The sequence below is a fragment of the Sebastes umbrosus genome, chromosome 15 (assembly GCF_015220745.1).
Source record: "Sebastes umbrosus isolate fSebUmb1 chromosome 15, fSebUmb1.pri, whole genome shotgun sequence".
NCBI classification, from domain to species: domain Eukaryota; kingdom Metazoa; phylum Chordata; class Actinopteri; order Perciformes; family Sebastidae; genus Sebastes; species Sebastes umbrosus.
The window spans coordinates 21,238,337-21,258,436 of record NC_051283.1 but is presented as its reverse complement, the minus strand read 5'-3'; the positions used below and the strand labels follow the sequence as shown (position 1 = coordinate 21,258,436).

The 20,100-nt window shown below is 39.7% G+C and overlaps 1 protein-coding gene across 2 annotated transcripts in view; it reads left to right on the top strand.

The window, feature by feature from the left end:
• The window catches only part of ptk2aa (protein tyrosine kinase 2aa), a 68,533-nt gene that overhangs the window by 2,218 nt on the left and 46,215 nt on the right, over positions 1-20,100 (top strand). The window contains exon 2 of one of the 2 annotated variants that reach the window (XM_037794973.1): positions 16,974-17,000. The exons of the other annotated variant lie outside the window; for it this stretch is intronic. The gene's annotated coding sequence lies outside the window, so the exon portion shown is untranslated. The remainder of the gene's footprint in view (positions 1-16,973; positions 17,001-20,100) is intronic. 2 annotated transcript variants of the gene reach the window in all.

The following is a 20,100-nucleotide window of genomic DNA, read 5'->3' as shown; positions in this document are numbered from 1 at the left end:
CTGTGTTCTGCATTTTCTCAAAGATTGCTGGAGCCTGATTTGCCTCTACTTCATATTCAAGATGCAAGAAAATGCTAATGAATTGCAGTATCCTGAGGCCACTGAAGCTTCAGACCTACAGTATACTAATAGGAGTGCTGTTCTGCACACTTCTCAATTCTGTGGACAAGCTAAACGTAAAGGAGTGTTTTGCATACTGATGTGATCTATGTCTGTTAGTGTAGGGAATGCAAAGTTTTTTTAAGGTCATGGTTTGGTTTATGTATGCACTTTCTCACCACAGTCACAGTTTGGTACATCAGCCGACTGTTGTCAGGCTATTAAATAGACGTTATCAGTCGCTATAAGCCACCTAGATGTGGATCAATAGGGTCCTACTACACCCATTAGTAGGTTTTATCATCTATTCACATGGTAGAGCATCGAAAGAAGTTATAAAAGAACTGGACAGTGACCTCTAGCGACCGTAGTAATTATGACAGGAGCAGAAGCGGAAGTCAGGCATGGCAAAACACAGGAACACATGGTTTTCATGTTTTAACCCAAAACACAATGTTGTCCCCTAAACTTAAATGTGTTTTTTTTGCCTAAACCTAAATAATGTGTAGTTTTATTGCCTAAACCTAACTGGTCTTTTTTGCCTAAACCTAAAGAAGTTGTATTTTTGTTGCCTAAACCTAAAGAAGTTGTAATTTTCTTTGCTGAAATCTAACTGTTTTTTTTTTGTTTTTTTGCCTAAACCTAAAGAAGTTGTAGTTTTGTTGCCTAAACCTAAAGTAGTTGTAGGTTTGTTGCTGAAATCTAACTTTTTTTTTTGCCTAAACCTAAGGAAGTTGTGTTGTTGCCTGAACTTAAAGAAGTTGTAGTTTTATTGCCGTAACCTTTGTAGGTACAGTACAAATACTCACTGTGTTCACTGTTGCATTTATTCACTGTTTGATTGAGGCATTCTAAATTCATGTAGGCTGTCGTTTACTGACACAAGCAAAATGAGGAGGTTGCGATGGTGTGACAATAAATTCCTTTCATCTGAATAATAGCTATTGTGGTGGGAAGAAAGTCTGTCCCAGGATGACGTCCTGCAGACACTGCGTCCTATACTACAAGCCAGAGTTTTAATGGTTTGTCTCATATGTTGCTTGTTTAAAACACACTAAACTCTGTCAGATGTAATACTAAATCTTCTCACCCCAACTATTAATCTAAATGTGACTGATTGCAAGTGACATTCACACAGCCTTCTACAGGTCTGAGTTGGTGTTTCTTAATTAGCAAACACTTCTCACACTGCTAATTAGCTTATCCACTTGATGAGTATTTAGTTCCACTGCGGCTGCATTCATTCAGCTCACTTACCGTGACCAAGTGCTGCACCGCCACATGCATAACTACTTCTTTGTGTGATTTTTGATGGTGAATTTGAATGAACAGTGACAACTTACTATCTAGTTTGTCTCATTTGATCACAATGAAATCCATCCCCTTCATGTGTGTTCAAAACCATGTGGTAAACTGCAGCCTCAGTCTACTAATTTGGCATCACAGGAACAAAATGAATGCAGTGTAATGTAATCTTTTATCTGGAGCAGAAACATGTCATTACAAGCAGAATATGACGTTGTTTTGCTTCAATTTGTGACATACATCAATGTAGCTCTGGGAAATCCCTTCATATGGACCCTCTACTTTAGTTTTAAGTGTTTTCTATTTTTGCATGACTGTAGAAATGTTAGGCTTTTGTGATGGAAGTCTGTAGTTTGTTGGTATAAAGGAAGAAATGAATACACTTCACAGAGAGTAAATAGCTACACCTTTCTGACACGGCTCTTCCTGTGGCTGGTCTACAGCAGGCTAATACAGGCGTGGCGGTGGTGTGTGTGTGTGTGCTTGTGTTTCCGTATATGTGTGTGTGTGTAAATTGCAGAGCAGTGCAGGAGGCCTGTATTTATAGAAACACTTGACTACACTCACAGATCTTACAAGAGCAGTCCATTACATCGCAGAGAGCTCTACTGTTTGTAGTCTGTTTTTTTTCCTTTTCTGCAAGGTTGTGCTCTGCTTTGGTCCCAAGTTACTTTTCTGTTCTTTGCAGTCACCTACTATATATTCTACTCAAGTTTGTTCCATGCATGACAGATGGGCCGACAGAGACAGCAAATCTGTAGAGAAAGACAAGAGGGTAACAAAGCCAGCAGTCTGTAGATTGCAGTATGTGGTGTGACTCATAATGACTCCAACTAGTGATAGCAATAACTGCAGACACACGCTGTGTATGTGGAGGTATGTAGAGAGGTCCTGAATGAGATTATGTGTGTCATGAGGAATTCATGATACCAAATGAAATAATTTGTCTAATTTGAGGGAAAAGAACAACTCTCTACTTGAGTTTTCAGTTGGAGCATTTTTAAAAAGCCAGTTGTTTGCTGTTTTCCTAGCAAATACGGTGGCAGTTTTTTTTTCTGTTATGATTGGCTACTTCATACTTACTGTGTAAATACTTAGAACTGTGTGGAGGGTCGAAGCTGTTTTCTCACATCTTGCACAAATGTATGAATGCTATTTGCAAACTCACCTCAGGAAGGAAAAAAATCATGAATGAGCAGTTGAATTGAGCAAATGGTGTTCTTTGTTTTGCACCAGTAACTTCATTTGGAAGTATGACTAACTTTGTGTGTGTATATATTAGGGATGCAAAAACGAACCGTAAAAAAAAACGAACAGTTCAATGATGTACTGTTGGGCCTGCAGTCGGGCCCGGACGCTATTCTGTCTTGCAGAGGTGGTAGCGGGCTCCGTTTTAAAGCTAGAGTTTAGATACTGGCATCATATTAAACTAAAAAAACGTAGGAATCCATTGGTACCAACCATGTCATAGCTTGTTGCAAAGGAGACTAAACCTCTGACCTCAAGATATGTGAATGAAAATGGGTTCTATGGGTACCCACGAGTCTCCCCTTTACAGACATGCCCACTTTATGATAATCACATGCAGTTTGGGGCAAAAAACATGCAGTTTTTTGAATAAATAAAACAAAATTAGTTATAAAAAAAATCGCAATACATAGCCCTGCTTACAGTATCGCAATATATCGTAATATATTGAATCATTACCCCTGTATCATGATACGTATCGTATCGCCAGATTCTTGCTAATACACAGCCCTACTTATTTTATTTATAAAATCAGTGTTATGGCTTCATACAATATAGAAATATCATTCATTATTAACAATTTATTTAGCTATCTGTTTTGGAGTTCAAACACATTGATAATGGTTGTTTTTCTTCTCTGTAATGTGCAAAACAAACCCAACCGTAACCGAAACCGTGACCCAAAAACTGCAATACAAACCCAACCGTGGGCTTGTTGAACCGTTGCACCACTGGTATGTTTGTATGTGTGTGTTCGAGCAAGTGCTAGCTGTGATTGTACGTGTCCTATAAATTTGGCTTCTATCCTCCGTGGAACTTATTCCCCTGCATCCTCCCGCGTGTGGTTTCAGCTGTGAAGGAAAAGGAGTGTTTGTGTGTGTGTTTTTTGAGACAGGAGGCTGAATGAAGGTCCATTCCCTTTGCTTCTGGATTGGTTGCATTCAGGAAGCAGCCCCCACACCCCTCTCCATGCACACACACACACACACACACAGTGCACTTACTGTACATCCTAAAGCATGCTGTGTCTCCCGGGAGCTGAGAGGAAAACGCCTTCTTCCTCTCAGCAGCAGCAACACTGCTCAGACATCTCTGGGTGTTTATGTGTGTGTGTGTGTGTGTGTGTGTGTTGGTATGTTTGTGTGTACACGTCTGTGTGTGTGTGCATGCTTGAGCATGCTGGTTTGCGTGTGCTGTGATAATGATGGTGTTTGCCCAAGATAACATGAGTGAACACTGTCTTGGTTTTGTCAGTTGAAAATATCTCTGTGCTCATTATAACTTGGTTTAGCGATATGTGTGTGCATTCTTGCAGTTGCATTTGTGTTGATCGAGGTGGAAATTTACAATAAGACAATAAGACCCAGATGGTGGACACCTGCCACCTGCAGTTATGTGTGGAATTATTTGTGCGTCGTCTTCAGGATATTAGTTCATTTATCCCAATGATTGGAATCGGGGCTGATACAGGCATGTTTTTGATGGAAGGATTGGCTATATAAGGATGGATCCATTTCTGATCGCAATATACCGGTATTGATTATAATCGTGATATTTAAAAATTAAATATTGATAAAATGTAAATAATACATATATGATAATATTGTTTACATAATCCTGCACCTTTTAAATCACGCTTCTGTACAGTTATGGTTACAGACTCTCTCTCCATATTTCTCTCTGTCGTATATTGAGTGTAATTAATTTGCCAAAAAAGAGACAAAACGCACAATAAACAAAGTTAAATATGAATTTGACTGATAGCATTATTATTTTTTCTTCAAATTTTCTATAGATATAGCAAAAATATCATTATTTTAAATTCCTTGGGCCTCGATAATCGTGTAGTGAAAATCTGATATCGTGACAGCCATACATATGACATACCTTTTGTCATTTGAAAAGGAATTCACTAAATTGCATGTACATACATGGGCCAGCCATTTCAAAGATGAAATATCTGCAGAATATTGCATCCTAATGGGATTTATATTGGTCCCAACAAACCAAATTGGGGCATCCCTACTTATTTTTTATAACCTTAATCTATGTCATACCTCGGTAGGGTTTGAATCCATAAAACAATAACGTAATGATTGTGTATAAGTGTGTGTAGTTGGATTTATTATTGCAATCTGTATGCCAGTCTGTTCAAGCAGGTGGTTATCTACTATATACTTATGTCTTCTGCAGTCACAGTTAAAACATGCACAAGTTTAATGGAAGACAATATATTTGCTGGTTTTGTCCAAATCCAGTTGTTTTAGTGTGTTTTGTGCGTAGATGGACCACTATGCAGCGTAGCCTTCTGAATGTGTGCACTGAAATGTGCTACAATGGCAGGAAATGACATCGTAGTTAATGACTTGTCCCTCCTTGGGGCATGCACACGCAAGGACGCACGCACACACACACGCACATACTTAGAGCAAGCTACCTTCGGTCATGCAGGTCATTGGTGCAGCATGTCAGCTAGTGATGAATGGAACTGGAGCACAGCGATTCCCCCTGGTGTGTGTATATATGTATGTGTGTGTGTTTGTGTGTGCAGACCGACTCCTTGACTCAACCAAAGTGACTCGACACACTAATGACCTCTTGCTTGTTCCCTCAGTTTTCTCAAAGCGAAGCAGTGACTGAACTGCAGACTTGAAAAGAACAATTACAACCACAGATATTGTAAATAAGTTGCCCCTCTCCCCTCTGTGTGTGTGTGTGTGTGTGTGTGTGTCGTGTGTGTGTGAGTGTGGTCTTTGAGACAGTCAGTGTAATTACATTGCAGTGAGTCAGAGAGGGAGAGAGAGAAAGAAGTAATTGTTGGGCTTTGTCATATAGACACAGAGAGAAAAGAGGTGGGAGGAGGAGAAAGCTGGGTGGAAAAAAGAGAGAGAAAAACAGAAATAGAGAGATGAGGCAAGAAGAAATTGTCCCAAGATGTACCACATCCCTAGATTTTTAAACACATTTAAACATTATCATTGTACCTGTGTATATAGAAAAAGTGTCATTACCTACTGGACATGAATCAATCTTCTTTTAGCTTTGCCTGTAGACTTGGTGGTGGGTTTCTTTTGCCCCCTACTGTGCCTGTCCATTTGTTCAGCTGTCCACTTTTGATACCTCAGGATATGTCTCAGACACCAAATGCACTTTGTTGAAGCAATACAAATACACAGATTGAAGTAATTAGTGATACTGTAGTTAAAGGAATTGTTCAACATTTTGGAAAATATGCTTCTTTGCTTTTTTTTTGCCAAGAGTTATATGAGAAGATTGATAACCACTCTCATGTCTGTACTAAATATGAAGCTGCCGCCAGCAGATGGTTAGCTGAGCTAAGCATAAAGTCTGGAAATGGGGAAACAGCCAGCCTGTCTCTGTCCAGACTACCAGCATTCATTAACACGTTATATATGATTTGTTTAATTCGTACAAAAAAACAACACTTTAACCCCCCGTAAAACTTTGAGGTTTTACTGGCTGAACCATTTCTTGGCTTGGCTCAGTAACTTCCTGAATCTTCAGTGGCTCACTGGCGACGTGTCCTTTGTACACTTTTTGTACTTAAACAAACAAGATATAATGTTTTAATTACACATGATAACACATGATACTGACAGATCCAAGTGGAATGAATGCAACACTGCAAAATGACTATATTTTTAAACATTAAATAAAAAAGTGTCTCATAACTTGTATGGTGGCTGAGGATTTACTAACTAAATTAATGAAACCTTGTTTTTTCTCTGACATGGCAGCTCACTCGGTAGGCCAGATAGCTAGATTGCAGCGTTTAAAGACTTAAGACAATGAAGTAGGGCTGTCAAAGTTAATGCAATTATAACGCATTAACGCAAATTTGTTTTAACGCCATTGATTTCTTCAACGCATTAACGCAACTTGGGATTTTTAGGTTGTAGCGGGTTCAGTTTTAAAACTAGAGTGAAGATACTGATATCATATGAAACTAGGAAACCTAAAACCTAAGGAATCCATTGGTACCAACCATGTTATAGTGGTTTGGCAAAATAACGCTCCAAACTTGCGCTAAATTTTGGTGAGGAAAAACTGTCATGGCCATTTTCCAAAGGGGTCCCTTGACGGTTGTTGTTGCCTGTTGGGACAGCCCTACAATGAAGAGAATATCGATTCATAGTGGTTGTCTGTACCAGTATTGAATGACTGGTATCCAGGTTAAAATTGAACATAAAGTATTTAAGTTGCCCAAGCCAGGTACTTTCCTGAGAGAGAACGAGACCGAGGCAGACATAAGGGTCTGCTTGGCCGATCATATGACCTCATCTCTTCTCTGGAATCATGCACAGACACACACCCATAAAAACACACTCATAATAGATGACAGGGAAACACGCACTCAGATCAGCAGTGAAACACCTGGATACGAGCCATACGTATGACTTCACACACCCACACGTATCCACAGACTGTAGTGCTACCATCATAAACTAGTGTTGCTGAGGTCAGATGTGGGTATAATGCAACAGTGTGTGTCTGTCTGTGTGTCAATGTGTATGTACGTCTGTGTGATTAGTCACCAGCAGGGATTCTCCTGTAACAATGGTTCATTGAAGAATAGTCTCGAGGCTGTCTGTCTTCCTCTCTCTGTCTGTCTCTCTTGGAGTGGGCACACACTGTACGATATTAGCCCGTTCCTGGCCCGAATTTTGAGCCGCACAACTCATTTAAGAGTCGGACCGAATTTCAGCTTCGTCGGGTGTCGTTTGCTGTGCAGTGTAGGGGGGGGACCGAGGACCCATTAACTCCTCCCGACCGGCTGTCCACAGGCTCTCGCACAGTTGAAGCAGAGCCATGAGCCGATTCCCCAATGTCAGTGCTCTTTTTCTGATAACAATGTACAATAGATATATTAAAACGTAGCTATCTTACCTCCAATTCTCTCTACAAAATGGACATGCCTACTGTCCACGTCTTCCTAGCCACCTGCGAGTCCATATACATCGGTGCCTCTTTTTTTTAGACGTTTCAGCAGGCACGATGGCACAGATGATCAAGGCAGCACGTTCCTGCTTTGTTAGCATCGTGACCCATACGGACCTTGCTGGAAAACAAACGTTACCTGCCTCGTGGCTTTCAAACAAATCTTTATTGACAACTGTCAACAGCCAGAACGGCCCTCATGGGCAGACGGCCCGTGTTTTTTTTCTATTTTGCGAGCAATCAGACCGTACAGTGTGAGCACATAAATCGTGAGCTTTGGCTTTACATCTTCTTTACATCATCTTGTTGCTCGAAGCTGATGAGATCATTTATGGACTGAGTAAGTTCCAGCGTCATGAAGTTTACCAGGTTCCAAACAAACTATATTGGACTGGTAAATTTGTTGGATTTGGTAGCTGATTTGTTTACTTTCCCTAGATGTAACTTATGGATGGATAGGAGGATTTTATTAATGTTTTGACGTTCAGGCAGAGTACAGAATCACATTAACCCTGGTAGACCCAGTGGCAGCAGCAGGGTTGCTTTCGGACACATCTCTTGAAAATGCATTACCACTAGAGGGCGATGTTAACACACATCATGCAGGAATATGAGGGACAGAGTTTAGATCCACCTACTAAATGAGAGTCAGAGTATACCAGGGGCGTGTGTGTGTGTGTGTGTGCATGTGTGACATCTTGGCCTACTAATCCAGTGGCCCATTAATCTGCTTTACTCCTGAGCAACTCTCGTCTTGTCTGTCTGCCTGTTTGCTTACTTGTGTGAGAGAGAGTGTTCATGGCTCATTCATAGTGAATATAATGTGACTGTACTGGTTATAATATCGAGAATCGGTGACAGCCAAGGGACATTTTTTTTATGGCACTTTAAGCACATTTTGTGGTCCATATCTGCAGGCACTATCAGTGGAAAATGGCCATAGACAGGAAAGTTCCAGTAACAACAGATTTTTGCCTTTGGGACAAGCATGTTCATGCTCTCAAATGCTGACTCAAATGCATCTTCTGTGGTTCTAGACAAAACCGCCGGCATATCAGATGACATCTCTTACACACTTAAGGTTTTATTTTGTCAAACAACATTGTCTCCCATCTTTAGAGTCTGTTTTATGAGTCTGGGAATAATTCAACATTTGAAAATACCAAAAACTATGGATGGACCGATTCAACTTTTTCAGTCCCGATACCGATAGTGATAACAGGGCTTTAGGAATCGGCCGATACCGAGTACCGATCCGATACCAGCGTTTAATTAATAAGCTGTATGCCTCACTGTGTGGAAGTGACTGGGATCATTCTGTTATGTGTAAGGCAACATCAGGCTTGACTTTTTGCTTTCTTAACTTTGTAAAACAAAACATAAATAAACACATAGATATAAATTCACTAAATTGTTATTTATTATTAAAATAATAAATCGTACACCAGCAATTTGGTAAAAAATCTTCAAAATTAACAGGAATTACAATTCAAATGTAAACCGTTTTAGTAACAAATCGGTCAAAACTTTAAGAGGAATTCAAATTCCAGTATATAATGTATATAGTATATAACCATAGAATTGAATTGAATAGATCGGCTCCATTGTCACCGCTACCCGATCCAGCTATTTGAGTCAGTATTGGCCAGATATCCAATCCGGTATTGGTATTGGACGGTGCATCCCTACCAAAAACACCAGAGATTGCTGACCATGGCTAACATAATTGTTCTGAATTATTGTTCTCATTATTTCACTACATAATACATTAATCATTCAACTATCTTGTATTCTTTATTGATTTTTATGAGGTAATCTGTTGTCATGATTTAAGGTTATAGGGCGAGTAAACTCTGTAAAATTAGTTTAGGGTGGGTTTACTTCCCACTTTATCCCGAGATGTGATTTGATTACAGTATAATTGCATTAAATGTGCACCCCTTACCAAACAAAGTCAGTGGAACAATTGACTGTTATTCCCTGTGTTTTTTGTTCTGAAGATTGATGATTTCTGTTTGACAACGTTGAGTTGAGAATATTGCATTATGATTAATTGAGCAGCTCCTCAGGGGTGTCAGAGTGTCAGAATAGCCAAAGGCAACACAGCTCACTCTCTTCTCCCTTATGTCATTCCCTGCTCTGTCTTTTCCCCTATATTATTTCCTCATCACTTTCTCTTCTTTTTTTCCACATATTCTGTTGTTGTTTTTTCTATGCCTCTTTTCCTCCCCGTTTCTCACTTCTTTTCATAAAGTTGTTGCATCATTTCTTTCCATCTCTTCTCTTGTCCGTCCCTCCTCACTTGCTTTCCCTCTGAGTCCTGTACATCTGGCTCCCTCTTTCCCCCTCCGTCCCTCTCCTGGGAGACAAAGACACCCCCTCCTCCTTCCTCCTTTTCTCTCAATCGTCTCCCTCCCCCTTTCACAGTCATATAGCCTGCCTACTACCCCTCTCGCTCCCTCCCTCCCTCTTCCCTCCCCTACTCCACTCCCACTCCTGCTGCTGTGTATCTGATGTCAGTGTACTAACAGTAGTAGTAGTAGTAGTAGTAGAGGGAGGAGGAGGAGGCTGGGTCGTAAGCTTAAGCCGACATTAGCCATCATTACTGAGTTAGCTGGCTAGCACATCTCAACGCTAGCCCAAAGACCACAGAAGCCTGGGATTTTTGGCTTTTCCCAATTTAGCTGTCGGTCAGGGGGGGATTACACTCTCCTCTTCTCTTCTCTTCTCTTCTCTTCTCTTCTCTTCTCTTCTCTTCTCTTCTCTTCTCTTTGGGACTTTTAATGGAAGGACTATATCATGGTAAGATCTTATTCATACAGTAGTGTGTATGTGTGAGTGGGTGGTTTTATGTGTGTGCACTGTGCACTGTGCAAGTGTTTATGCATGTGTAAAATTATGTTCAGTGTGTGTTTAAAAAATGTATGAATGAGCATAAACCACATTTTTGTGTTTTCATTCTGTAGCCTCTTAACTCAAAATGATTGAGTTTGTGTGTATGTGGCAAACACATGTGTATGTTCCTGTGTCCGACTATACTGTATGTATCAGAAAGGATGTGTTTTAGTGTATTTTTTAATCTTTTTTTAATTTACTGTGACTGAGCATAGAGTATACATTGAAAAGTATTGATGATAAGTGTAGTTTTGTGGTAGTTATAGTATAATAAATTATAAAATTATGATGATAATGATGAGGAAGAGGGGTAAAAAAAAGATTAATAGAAAAGGATTGTTGAAAAATGTAGTTATAATAGCGATGATGTCAGTGATGAGGAGGATGAGGAGGAGGAGGAAGAGGAAGAGGGTGGCAAAACCTTAATATACACACACTTGCATGCACATAAACACTGTTCCAGTTTATTGAAACTAGAGCTGAAACAATTTGTCAATTAGTCGACTGAAAATTTTGATAACTGATTAATCGTTTCAGTAATTTATTAAGCAAAAATATCCAAACATTTTTTGGTTTCAGATTCTCAAATGTGATAATGTTGTTGCTTCTCTCTGTTTTACATTATTGTAAATTAAGCATTTCTTGATTTTTGGACTGTTGGTCAAACAACAAGATATCTGAAGGTGTTTACTTGTGACATTTGGCATTTTTCTTATTATTTTCTACAGACCAAGTGGTTTAGTAATTGAGAAAATAAATGGCAGGTTAATTGATAATACAAGTTAGCTACTTGCAGCCCTAACTGGAACTATTCCAGCATTTATCTGAACAGTTGAGGGGCTATTTTATACTGTTTTGTTTACCATCTGCCATCATGAAGGATCATGTTTGTATGTGAAAAAAGGAGATGTAAGCGTTGAGTTGACTGTGTGTAGGAGGCTTCAGCTTGAAGTGTGCATGTGCAGTGAAGGGGTGTGTTGTGTGTGTGTGTTGTGTGTGTGGGAGGGAAGCAGTATGTGTGAGATAATGTGTGTCAAATTAGTGGGTTGTGTTTGAACACAAGTGTGGAGTGTTGCCCACGTGGCTCCGTGTGTAGGTGTTGGTGTGTAGTTCAGTGTGTCCTGCGTACATTTATGTGTGTGTGTGTGTGTGTGTGTGTTGTAGATGTAGGCATGAAGTAACAATCCCCCTGCAGCGTTTTGTTTCTAGGTTAAATCATCTATATTTCAGTATGTTTTAATAAGTCGATCTTGGTTCATAATTGATGGAAGTTTGCTAAACAAGAAGCATAGCTACACACATATTAACGAGATGCTGCACCTTTACCTGCTGTTGCATTCAAGCATTTTAGTAAACACTTCTTCAGATGTGATGAGTGATCCTGTGTTAGCCAGTAGAAGATTATAAAGAGGTGCAAGAGATAAAAGTGCATTTATACAAAGTAAGCTTAAATCAAGTCTGTTTTATTTATATCCTAAAATCACAAATTTGACTCGGAGGGTTTTACAATCTATATAAAATACAACAACATTAGACCCTTGATTTGAATACAGAAAAACTCCACAAAAATATACAAGATAAAAGAACTTAAACTTGACCATATGAAGAATTAGACTTGCATGTGTTGTTAGCCATTTGAGCATAGTTAATTAAACAGATATGAACATGGTACTACTCTAATCTACCAGAGCATAGAGCTGAGCCAGTAAGGATTTGCTTTCATTGGCCAATCAGAATTGAGTTTTAATTTTTTTTTAGCCTTGTAAACCAGTTCCCTAGTGTTTGCTCTCATACAAAATGAAAGAAGAATTAAATATTTAATGTTGCGTTTGATTTTCTTCTTACTCAAAAAACATGTTTTCAGTGCATGTGTAAGTATCTGCTGAAACCCACAACAGGGGCTGCGATTTAATTGGTCATTAATGTCAGATGTATTTTGATTTAAAACTGGTATAATTTGAAAAAAATGAATTTAAAGCTTACACTATCTCACCGGTTCACTCGTCCTAAATCTGTTGCGATGAATTATACACATGTGTATCTGGTCTGTGAGTGTGATACATTAACATGCCTGCCGCTCCAGTAAGCCAGTTAGCTTTATCACTGCACCTGAACTATACACACTTGAGTGAATGTGTGTGTCACAGTGTGTGCGCTTTTGCAGATAAATGTGTGTGAGCAGTCATGCGTTCACATGACCTTATTATGTTGCATGCGTGTAGGATTTATCTGTAGTATGCATCATCTGTGTGTTGGTGTGTGCCTGTGAGATGGGTTTTGAATAATTGCTCGATGTTTATCTGAATGTGAATAATGAGATTGTGTTCTGTATGAACACATCACCTATAGTACAGCTCACCATGGCTGTATTTTTTTTGTTTTTCACTGTAAATTGAGTCATGAAAAACACTGATAATATACAATATTAAGCAGCACATTATGCGTCACTTTCAAAGTCAAAACTGCTTAAAACCTGTCCTTGCAAAATGTAATTTCAAGATCCCAAGTGTGTGTGTCTGTGTGCGAATCTATGAATTTGTATGGAAGTGTGACTGGCAGGTGTGATTGGTGCCTTAGGGGTTATGTTGTTGCATCGTAAGACTGCATGCTCCAGTAACGCCCCATTGTCCAGAGGGTCACACACACACACCCAAACACACACCCACACACATACACACACACACACACAGGCACACACACAGGCGTGTGCCAGCTCAGCTTTAACCATTAGACACAGAGCACTGAGGCAGAACAGCTGACTGCTCTCATCAGGTTAATTCAGTTGATTCTTGTAGGAGAAGTGTTTCATTTGTTTTGTGGGAAAAAGAACATTTGCCTCTATTCCTCCTCAGACAGTTTGATCTTTCACTGTTGTTAAATTTCTTTAACTTTTACTTCCATCTACCGAACACGGCAGCTGTTGTTAGCAGTCATCAGCTGCTTCAGCGCATATCCATGTAAATCCAGAGCAACACACATACAAAAACAAGGATTTTTGGACACAAATATACAGATGTAATGGAAGCTCTCACTAAAAAAATGACGAAAAATGTCATGTTAAAACACAATATTTTGTTCATAAGTCATTTCATTTTGATGATGGGACACTGTTCTTCAACTGAGCACAACTTGTTTTTTAATAATAATGTTAGATACAAAAAATTACGTTGCTTTTTATTCACTCAGTTTAAGGGGATATTGTCATTTATCTTGTGACCGTTTCCATAACTGACTGCAGCAAAGGAAAAATGTCTGTCTCTCTGACCTCCCTCAAGCTAGATTTAATTTAACTACTGATCTGAGGCCAGTAGTTTAGACATCATTGCATAGCAGACTCTCTCTTGATTGTTCTGTCTAATTACCGTTACCAAAAAAAACTGTGATTAACATGCAATTATACACAGCTTGCAGACGTGGAGACTTTCAACAGTGTCTCTGTGTAGAAACTGTATACTCTAGTGTGTACAGTAATAACAGCTGAGTAAGCGTTTGCACATACTTAACTTCACGAAAGTGCCAACAAGTATTAAACAAATGTAAAATACAAATCCGAATCTTAAAAATTCAGATTGTGGTGACATAAATCCAGATTTGTTTAGCAATTTCTTTTCATTTTCAGCTAACAGAGCTATAATTCTGAGGGCAATTCTTTGTGTTTTGGCATAAAGACTGACTTTTTTTGTGCTGCCTGCTATGTATTTTGCTTTTACTCCTCCACAATAGCTTATAAAGGTCACAAACCCACAATAGGAAAACAGATGGAGTTACTGAGAGGGCTGGCTTAACGGATATACCTTCAGCAAACACAAAATGTGGATTTTAAGTGCAGCATATTGACAACATGCTAAATCATTTGTGGGATAGAAAGCAGCATATCTGCATAGATCTACGAAATGAATCATAAGTTGCTCCTCTCCTCTCCTGTGTGTCGGGTCCTTGAGGACAGCTTGAGGAGCAGGTGTTTTGGGCCGCCTGCCAGTCTACAGGCCAAGTGTGTGTGTGTGTCCCATGGCCCTCTTTCACATATGTGCAGTGGAGGCTGTTAAACAGGCTGGTATGTAATTTGCACCATGCTTGCACTCCTGCTGGACATGTTGCAAAGACAAAAATCAAATAGCGAGTTATACTTAACACTTTTTTCAACACATTATTGCTAATTATTTAAATGAATTGTACGACATGAATCACAAAAAGAGTCACACGTATATAAAAGCTCTGGGCTGAAAATGCACGTCTAAACACAAAGTGTTCACTAATTATTTGTATAAAGACGGCAGTATTTTTCCCCAGCTCTTCAGGTGCAGACTGATCTTGTTTCTCAGACATGAAAAAGGCCACAGTCTCCTATGGTTTTTAGTCTAGACTGTAACGCCAGTTTGGCTGCAGATGTCAGGCTACATAGCACTTAACTTACATTGAGCGCTTACAAGAGAGACAGGGAAAGATAAATAGTCAGCGTGAGCATCCATGGGACAGATGGTGCGTTCAGATCTATCCACTGTAGATGTCATTATAGACACTTTGAGACTTAAGCAGCTCCAGATCTGTTTATCGCAGTCCATTTTATCCATTTAGGATATGGTCTAGTCATTTGTTATAATGGTTGTCTTTGACTCAATCATCGAAAGGGTGATCCATGGCAACATGTTGACATAAGAGGAAATTATTGTGCTTAAAAATACAAGTTAGTCTTACAAAAGCTGGAATATTTTGTGAGGCAGCAATACTTGCATTCTGACTTCACTGCAGAGCAAGACAAAAGGAGAGAGTTTTCCTATAGGAGATAAAGATATATAACTTACCTGTCACGGTGCCATTTGACATAATAAGGACTTGTCATAAGAACATTTCTGCTGTTGCAGATGTGTTCTGAGAAGGGATGCATTTACATGAAACAAGTTGTCAGATTAACCTCAAATCGAAAACTGAAAATGTATCACCTAAAATATTAACATTGTGTTTGCAGAGAGTGAAATTAAGAAGTTCTCAGAGCATATTATGTAAAAAATTACAATTAAGATGTTATTGGGGATTGTCAATAGTTGTCTTACTGTTATGATGTAGTATTTAAATCCCACCACCACTACCATATATATATACACACACACGCACACACGCACACACGCACACACACACACACACGCACGCACGCACGCACGCACACACACACACACACACACACACACACACACACACACACACGCACACTAACTGTAACTGTCGGGTCCTGTATTCATATTACAAAGGGTTTGTCGATAATGCACACGCCATGAGTCACCTTTCTGGTATTTCCTTTGCGTGTGTGGGTTTTCTTACAGTTACATCATTTATATTGACAACCCCTGCTGTCATTTCATCCTGTGTGTGTGTGTGTGTGCGCATGCTTACCCAGTATTTGTGTGTACATCAGGGTGTCTAAAGCACTTAGGCACTTATCCTCCTGACCTCCTCCTGCACACAGCCCTATCACTGCTCTAACTGGGTGTGATAGGTCTGGGTGTCAAGTTTTCAAGAGGCTTCTCCTGGGCTTCCTGTGGGAGTTTGGGAGCTGAAGTATCGATGTAGTGTACCTATCCTCTCAATAATAAGAGTAGGGCTGCCACTTTTACTTTCAGCTTACGATCAAATACGCATTTTTCAAACATCCTACTTTGTGTTAAAACATTTTTTCTCTTCACATGCCCCATGTAGTATGCATAATAATTATAAAAAATGAAATGCCATTGAGTACATATTTATGCTTAGTTTGACAAATATTTGAATGCAGTCACCTTTGTTTGCTTAGAATTATTTGGCCGTCAGTCCTACTGTGTCTGCAGAGCTCCTGCTGACAGACTGAATCCTGCCTGAGCTTTACTTTCATTCTGCAAAATAACAATTAAAACACTGATGCAGAGTCAGCAGACCACTTCCTGTAAGGCTAATATTGTGGTGCTCTAAAGATACAGTACATGTGAATGTCTCTTGGGGTCTGCTTAGAGAAGGGTGGTATGTTAAGGGTGTATCCGAGGCTTTAAGTTGCAGAGGAGCTGACGCACTTATCCCCCCAAATCTAACAAATGAGTTGTCTGGATATGGGTGTCAAGGAAGGAAGTTGACTGACCTGAAAGCCAGTCAATGTGTTCTTCTCACAGCTGTTAAGGATGAATCCATGAATATTTCCCAGTTAACTTCAGCATGACTCAGGGGGGGGTAAATCATGTAACAATGGGATATTGATTTTTTCTTTTTTTTTTTTAAATCAATCACTAGCCTGTTGAAAAGTCAACAGGATATTGATTGAAGCTATTACAATTGACAGATATTGTGCAGCAGGCATTGGAATCTCCTCTGCAATTGACATTCAGTAACTGATCTGAGAACGCCTGCTGTGGAACTTAATAAACTACATTTTTTTGTTCTGACCTGATGATTTCTTTATTCAGTGGCTCAGCTAACACTGTGTTATTTCTGTGTTTGTCTTTCAGATATTTCCAGGATTGGCTACTACACAGGTGAGTCGCTGACCCTCGTGTTTTGTACACACCTGCTATAGCAGCACTGATATCACTCTGCTGCTTCATTCACTCATTCAGAGTTTGTAGCAGTTCCAGTGTGGTGAGGCCACCACAACGTGTCCGTCATAGGGAATAGATGAGGAGTATTAGTGTGAAACTCCATTCAATGACCTTAGGAATAGTTTGATAAAACAACAATACTTTGACCACTTACTAGCTTGTTTCTGTTTCTGGAGCTTTCAGCCACGTCTTCATTAGGCTCAGTTGACATGGAGTTGGCTTAGGCCCCGATCACACAGAGTGGCGTCACTAGAAAAGCGTTGGCTGCAAAACCATTGTTTTTCTATGGTACAGCGCTCCTGGGGTGCGCTCTTCTCTTGTGCTGCGCGTCACGTTTTTCTAGCAGTTCTTAGATGCGCATAAAAGTTCAAATATTCTCAACTTTTAAGCGCGGCGTTGCACCGCACTTCAATGTCCAACTTGGCCCCGGCAGCCAATCAAATCGAGCAAGAGGCAGGCTTTACTACTTTACCACTTAACTTCCTGTTTTGATGCTAATAGATGTAGCTAGCTAGTTAGCTGTCGTACTGCGAGAGGGAATGGGGAATTCATACATGTTAATACTGTTTTTGAGAGAGAGAGACCACATTTTCCCATTAATCACATTTTATCGCCTGGTCAAGCACACAGCCCCACTCCACAGGCGCATCAGCTGTTTTTCCCGACGCCTTTTGCCAAGGTGAAGCGGCCGCACCTGTAGTGACGCGTCTCGGTGTGATCAGCCACTTAGTTGTCATCATGTGACCTGAGTTTCACACTTCAATCATGTGATGACAACTAAGACAACTCCATGACGGCTGAACCTACTTGCAATTCGGCGATGAAGACCATGAGATGCAGTTGAAATCTCCGGAAATGGAAAAGAGTAGTAAGTGGACCCCGAGTTAAGGTTATTTTGTCAAAGATGAGGAACAGTTTAATTTCAGTATTATATTATTTCCTGGAAGGGATTCCAGAGTAATTATAAGAACAAGTGTCATGATTATAGGATTTCTCTGTCCACTATACTTTAGTATATTGAGGAAGAATTTAATCAAATACATCTCTTCATGTAAAAATAATTAGCGTGGTTTGAATTCCTTTTCAAATAATCAAAAAGTCTGAACATGCTCTGGGCTAAAGGCCCCCTGGAGTCCACTAAACACTAGGTCACTTACACTCACTGTATTCAGAAACGGAGCAAAGTGTCAACATGAGTCAAGATTGAAGGGAATGAAATAAGTCTGTAAATTGCATATGTGTGATGAGAAGAGGTGCATGTGCTGTTTTGTTTGTGCAAAGACACACTAATTGCACACATTTATGTGAGTCATATTTGAGTCAGACAATTAAACAAGAGAGAGAACAGACAGAGTGGGACTATCTATCTGTGTGGGTGTGTTAGTTTTATTAGTGCAGACAGGGGTGAAGGAGAGAATGAACATCGCTCTAGTTGGAGCGTGTGACTAATTGTAATCTTTACACTGTCGATGCCAGAAACTAAATATGCTCGTTGAAAGACAGTTGAAAGTCCAAGTTTAACTCCCAACAACCTGAGGGTATTGAAATGAAATAAGCAGAGAAGCATATGTATGTGTCATGGCATCGTGCCCTGAAAGAAGGCCTCGTTGGACAGTTATATTAGACGAATTAAGTTGCCAGTGTCCTGCAATTCCCATTCGTTTCCAGCTGTGAGGAAGCAAGAGAATAACAATGGAGTTGTCAATACAGAAGCAAAGTTGGACAGGATGTTGCAGGGGTAATGCCATTGTGTGTACCGGTGTTTTTGTGGGTTTGTTGGCTTAATTAAAAGACTGTTTTGTTCCTTCACACCTTAGGAGAACTTCCAGGTGTGTGGTCTTAATCAGTATGATCACTCTATAGGCAATACTTTTTCATTGGACCACTGATTTATCTATTTATTTATTTAATTAGCAAGTCCAGAGGGGATGCATGCCATCAGTGCATGTCATAGCCTAAGTAAAACTTTTGTGTTAAACTGTCGATACCAACAATCACTTGAGTCAGACACAACAAGAAGGAAGGAAATAACACAAGTACATGTCACCCTGCAAAACATATTATTATTTTGTATTGTTTGTACAATATATAGCACACTATAAATAAACAGTACAAAATGTTCATACAGAGGAAGAAAGCAACATAAAACGACAACAAAAAGGCACCTGTAAACTTTAGTGACACATCCCATGTGTGCTGCTGATTTAGGCAGTTTGTATGTGGCACAGTAGTTAATTATTTAAAAAAATATGTTTGACAATTTAAAGTGTTTTTTTTAAGAACAATGGAACCTAACTACAACCTTATTGCAGTGTTATAAATCGATAGGAGGAGTTGTAAAGTTGACACTAGATAAAGGGGCTGTGACTCTAAATGACCTTTGACATGCAGGTATGAGAAAAACCCCTGCAAAAGTTGTATTGTTCCATGTAGTTCTGACAGGGTGAGCAGCAAAAGAGAGTGAAGAGTGATGTGGATTACGAGCAGGAAAACACTTTGAATTTATTAGATAAATTACGTTTGTAATTTCAAATAGCCTTTGAATTTTAACTTCAAGGCATGGGTGTGAACACATTGATTGTTCACTGATGAAACATATCCAAGGATGCATCAAAGTAGCTATTACAGTTCTGAGGTTAACCTGCATCTTCTAAATTTTATTTGCATTTAGTTGATGCTGGGTTTTGTGTTCCCCCCCCTGCTAAAATAATTATGTGTTCATAAATGCACAGCTTAATAGAGAGAGAGACAGAGACTTTGGCACAGTCCCAAAAGAGCGCTACCCATTCATGGCGACATCCGGCCCTCCGACAAAAGGCTTTCAATAGTCTCCACACACACACACACACACACATACACACACACACACACACGCACACACACACACACACGCACACACACGCACACACACACACACCCTGCTAAAACCCCCTGCTCCCACCAGATTTTCATAACAATGGCCAATGTCTGAGATTGAGCACAATTTATAGGAAGCCCACACGTGCATTCACACACACACACGCACACGCACACGCAC